The following is a 5,798-nucleotide window of genomic DNA, read 5'->3' as shown; positions in this document are numbered from 1 at the left end:
ACGTTGTTCTAAGAACGTTTTCACTCAGCATTATGAGAACATCACAAGAACGTTCAGTGAACGTTGTTATAAGAATGTTTTCACTCAACATTATGAGAACATCCAACCCATTCTCACTCCCAAGGCGTCAACAACTGAAGCATGGTCAAGCGCCCGAGGCGTCACTCTGTGGCCCATTAGGAACTCCATTGCTTTTAATGGGAAAGCTGTGGCGGCAATAACAGACGCAAATTTTATCAGTAGGAAATAGCATTGAAGAAGTCTCATTCCGAACACATCGCGATGTTTGGCATCAGGTCACGTGTGCCAGATGTTGGTAAGTAGTCATAAATACGCTGTCGAAATAAGGTTTGTAATAATATCTTTTCTGTTTGTCGATATTAATCAGATTAGCTCTCTCATGTTCAGTCACTGCATTATATCTGTCATCTCCACGGAGGCTTTGCGTTTCATTGGTTTCTAATTCAAAACACATTACTAAACTAACTTGATGAAACACTGTCTGTCACGTGACGTGCCATAGGCCTAGACCTTCAATCAGTTAATCATATATGATATATCATATATTCATATCAGGTTCAAAGTAGTAATTAGTTCCAAAGTGGTATTTGTAGTAGAAGCGCAGAAAGCACAACACTTACCATGCTTTTACAACAGTATTTGCAGTTTTAATGTGTCATTGTTGTAAATGCTCAGTAACCACAACACTTACCATGCTTTTAGCACAGTATTTACAGTTTTAATGTGTCATTTGTTGTAAATGCACAGTAACCACAAAACTTACCATGCTTTTACCTCAGTATTGGTAGTTTTAAAGTAATATTTGTTGTAAATGCATAGTAACCACAACACTTACCATGCTTTTACCACAGTATTTGCAGTTTTAATGTGTCATTTGTTGTAAATGCACAGTAACCACAAAACTTACCATGCTTTAACCTCAGTATTGGTAGTTTTATAGTAATATTTGTTGTAAATGCATAGTAACCACAACACTTACCATGCTTTTAATGCCTATAATAATTTAAAATCCAAAAATTGTAAGGTAATTCTGTAATTTTTCCTTTAAATAATCCTATATATTATACATCATGATATTTTATTTTCTCTTTTTTCAGCTGAAAAGACCAAAAGGGCCTTTCGGACTCAGTCAGCTCATTATTGTTTGAGGAGAAGTAAACGGGAGACGAAAAGCTACAAAGGCAAATATTCACAATGGTATGTATGTGTTTGTTTTAACCTGTAATCAAACATTTTATCAATCATTTGTTGTTTCTTAAACCTTTTCTTACAAAACCCATAGCCCAATCAGTACAAAATAGTCTCTAAGTCTTAATAATTCACTAGATTTAACAAGTTCTCAAATTCATACGATGCTCATACATATTTGTATACTCGTACATAATCCTGCAGCTTTTACTCCTAGTGCTGTCATTGGCTACTGCCTCAATTCCTGTACATATTTATCGCGATATTTGCAAATCAGTTACGAATGCCCCACACACTGTCAGAAAGTTTATATTAATTGCATTGTATTATTTAAAATTATTACAAATTGGACCCTGTCTATTCATGTTCCACTGATACATGATGTCTCTCCACACCTCATGACCTACCTCTGTCTGTTTGCAAGAGTGGAAAAGCTAATCTGACTTGTCACACGACATCAGATACTCGATTATTTTGTCATGATCAGATCAGTTACATTGCTGATAACTGTCCCATTTGCATGTAAATCGTGTTATTTTTGCTTGCTATTAATCACATACTTTTAATCATGCTCACATATCAGTAAACTTATTACATAAATGCATTTAACATTTAATTATGCAACACTCTATACAGAAATAAATCCTACTGTTATTTATAAACTTTGTACTTGCTTGTAATGTAATAAAATTACCTTCCTTTCTGTCTTGCAGGATTACTTAGTCCTTTTTTTAAGATCTCTACAACATCAAACTCAACAGCTCTTTTAAGAGCCTATCCTCACAAGAACTCCAGTACTAGTGAGTCTCAGTGAATCTTGCCATGATCAGACCTTCCCAGGTAAAGATCCTACAATATTTCAATCAGTATTTACTCATCAAATGCTCTCTCCTGAATCGTATGGTAAAATAACTTATTTATAACTGTCTTCATTTCTATGTTTTAAGAACAATAGTAATTGCACAGAGTAAGTAGAGACTTTTTTTGTTTTACAGCAGAGAAGGAAGACCAGTCCTTATATCAACGCAAGCTAATCGAATGAATCCTTTGTTTCGGTGAGGAAGGAACATCCTGTTACAATGCAGCAAGGAAAAAGCAGAGAGTGAATCCAAATGCAAGCACTTTAATAATCCAACAAACAGGTAATCCAGGGTAAACTCAGAACTAGGAACAAGTTACTCAGAACTCAGACTACAAGCAACATTAAACAACGACCGACAAAACACAACTGAAGCACAGGGGTTTAAATACACAGGCAAACAAGATAACAAGGGGGCGGGGCTAATTAGAAACACCTGGAGAGACTAATAAACAAGAAAAACTACAAAGGACTACAAAACATGGCACAGGACAGGAAATATCAAAAGTCAACACAAGAAAAGGAAAACATGCAAAAAACAGCAAAAAGCTGTGCTGGACGGGACCAGCGGTGAGGGCGCTGTGCTGGACGGGACCAGCGGTGAGGGCGCTGTGCTGGACGGGACCAGCGGTGAGGGCGCTGTGCTGGACGGGACCAGCGGTGAGGGCGCTGTGCTGGACGGGACCAGCGGTGAGGGCGCTGTGCTGGACGGGACCAGCGGTGAGGGCGCTGTGCTGGACGGGACCAGCGGTGAGGGCGCTGTGCTGGACGGGACCAGCGGTGAGGGCGCTGTGCTGGACGGGACCAGCGGTGAGGGCGCTGTGCTGGACGGGACCAGCGGTGAGGGCGCTGTGCTGGACGGGACCAGCGGTGAGGGCGCTGTGCTGGACGGGACCAGCGGTGAGGGCGCTGTGCTGGACGGGACCAGCGGTGAGGGCGCTGTGCTGGACGGGACCAGCGGTGAGGGCGCTGTGCTGGACGGGACCAGCGGTGAGGGCGCTGTGCTGGACGGGACCAGCGGTGAGGGCGCTGTGCTGGACGGGACCAGCGGTGAGGGCGCTGTGCTGGACGGGACCAGCGGTGAGGGCGCTGTGCTGGACGGGACCAGCGGTGAGGGCGCTGTGCTGGACGGGACCAGCGGTGAGGGCGCTGTGCTGGACGGGACCAGCGGTGAGGGCGCTGTGCTGGACGGGACCAGCGGTGAGGGCGCTGTGCTGGACGGGACCAGCGGTGAGGGCGCTGTGCTGGACGGGACCAGCGGTGAGGGCGCTGTGCTGGACGGGACCAGCGGTGAGGGCGCTGTGCTGGACGGGACCAGCGGTGAGGGCGCTGTGCTGGACGGGACCAGCGGTGAGGGCGCTGTGCTGGACGGGACCAGCGGTGAGGGCGCTGTGCTGGACGGGACCAGCGGTGAGGGCGCTGTGCTGGACGGGACCAGCGGTGAGGGCGCTGTGCTGGACGGGACCAGCGGTGAGGGCGCTGTGCTGGACGGGACCAGCGGTGAGGGCGCTGTGCTGGACGGGACCAGCGGTGAGGGCGCTGTGCTGGACGGGACCAGCGGTGAGGGCGCTGTGCTGGACGGGACCAGCGGTGAGGGCGCTGTGCTGGACGGGACCAGCGGTGAGGGCGCTGTGCTGGACGGGACCAGCGGTGAGGGCGCTGTGCTGGACGGGACCAGCGGTGAGGGCGCTGTGCTGGACGGGACCAGCGGTGAGGGCGCTGTGCTGGACGGGACCAGCGGTGAGGGCGCTGTGCTGGACGGGACCAGCGGTGAGGGCGCTGTGCTGGACGGGACCAGCGGTGAGGGCGCTGTGCTGGACGGGACCAGCGGTGAGGGCGCTGTGCTGGACGGGACCAGCGGTGAGGGCGCTGTGCTGGACGGGACCAGCGGTGAGGGCGCTGTGCTGGACGGGACCAGCGGTGAGGGCGCTGTGCTGGACGGGACCAGCGGTGAGGGCGCTGTGCTGGACGGGACCAGCGGTGAGGGCGCTGTGCTGGACGGGACCAGCGGTGAGGGCGCTGTGCTGGACGGGACCAGCGGTGAGGGCGCTGTGCTGGACGGGACCAGCGGTGAGGGCGCTGTGCTGGACGGGACCAGCGGTGAGGGCGCTGTGCTGGACGGGACCAGCGGTGAGGGCGCTGTGCTGGACGGGACCAGCGGTGAGGGATCTGTGCTGGACGGGACCAGCGGTGAAGGCTCTGGCCGGACGTGGCTGACGTGAAGCTCTGGCCGGACGTGGCTGACGTGAAGCTCTGGCCGGACGTGGCTGACGTGAAGCTCTGGCCGGACGTGGCTGACGTGAAGCTCTGGCCGGACGTGGCTGACGTGAAGCTCTGGCCGGACGTGGCTGACGTGAAGCTCAGGCATGTCGTGGTGAAGCTCAGGCATGTCGTGGTGAAGCTCAGGCATGTCGTGGTGAACGTGAAGAACAGGTGATGACGTGGCGTGCCACGGGAGGAAGCTCTCCAGACATCTGGAGAGTTCCTCTCTCCAGTCCAGACCGGAGAGATCGGGGAGCTCCCTCGGGTCGACCTCCTTAGCCCCCAGCCGGTAACACATCTTAATCGCCTCATCACCCAGAGAGCAGGAGGCAGCGAGGGGAACAAACCCCCAGGTGTACTGGAACAGATCAAGGCTTTCCAGGGCCAAGGCCGCGATCTGTCCAGCGAACTCCCGGTCTAGTCTGTGTAGATCAGGCGAGATCCGTGCTGCTGGATTCATATTTAAGGTTGATCGTTCTGTTACAATGCAGCAAGGAAAAAGCAGAGAGTGAATCCAAATGCAAGCACTTTAATAATCCAACAAACAGGTAATCCAGGGTAAACTCAGAACTAGGAACAAGTTACTCAGAACTCAGACTACAAGCAACATTAAACAACGACCGACAAAACACAACTGAAGCACAGGGGTTTAAATACACAGGCAAACAAGATAACAAGGGGGCGGGGCTAATTAGAAACACCTGGAGAGACTAATAAACAAGAAAAACTACAAAGGACTACAAAACATGGCACAGGACAGGAAATAACAAAAGTCAACACAAGACAAGGAAAACATAAGACAGGAATCGTGACACATCCGGTGCCCAAAGACAGAAAGGTGCGCGTGGCCATTGTTATGTCTTGTATTGAAACAATGCTGTAATATGTAGGCTAGTACATCATTTGATGTTGACAATTTTACATTGTACAGGTTATCACTTGGTTATTGACCAAGTAAAGCTCTTGAAACAAGTGACAGAAGAGTATGTTGTCTTGAAAGAAATCAAGCATCACTGGCAAAGGCTCTAAAAAGACCATGCCTTTCTAAAAAATATTTTTAAAACAGGTTGCTGTTAATATGGGTAAAACAGTTTTTTTTTCTTCAGTACTTAACTTATATTACAGCTGAAACTCGAAACATTAGAATATTGTGCAAAAGTTCATTTATTTCAGAAAATTCAACTTAAAAGGTTAAAACTAATATATTATATAAACTCATTCATGACATGCAAAGTGAGATATTTCAAGCCTTTATTTGTTATAATTTTTAATGATTATGGCTTACAGCTATGAAAACCTTTTCACAATATTCTAATTTTGTGGTTTTCATAGCTGTAAGCCATAATCATCCAGATTGTAACAAATAAAGGCTTGAAATATCTCACTTTTCATCTAATTAGCCTGTATAATATATTAGTTTCACCTTTTAAGTTGAATTACTGAAATAAAGTTTTGCACGATAAAAACA

The 5,798-nt window shown here is 48.1% G+C and overlaps 1 long non-coding RNA gene across 1 annotated transcript; it reads left to right on the top strand.

The window, feature by feature from the left end:
- The first annotated feature begins 237 nt into the window (after positions 1–237).
- On the top strand, positions 238–2,281 carry LOC143714200 (uncharacterized). Its single transcript, XR_013195422.1, has 4 exons — positions 238–316; positions 1,119–1,218; positions 1,923–2,049; positions 2,205–2,281. It is a non-coding gene; the product is annotated as an uncharacterized LOC143714200 (long non-coding RNA).
- The last annotated feature ends 3,517 nt before the right edge of the window (positions 2,282–5,798 follow it).

Source organism: Siphateles boraxobius, unplaced genomic scaffold (assembly GCF_051911475.1).
Source record: "Siphateles boraxobius isolate OS27281-9 unplaced genomic scaffold, OSU_SipBor_1 12, whole genome shotgun sequence".
Classification (NCBI taxonomy): Eukaryota; Metazoa; Chordata; class Actinopteri; order Cypriniformes; family Leuciscidae; genus Siphateles; species Siphateles boraxobius.
This window is presented reverse-complemented; position numbering and strand designations above follow the sequence as displayed.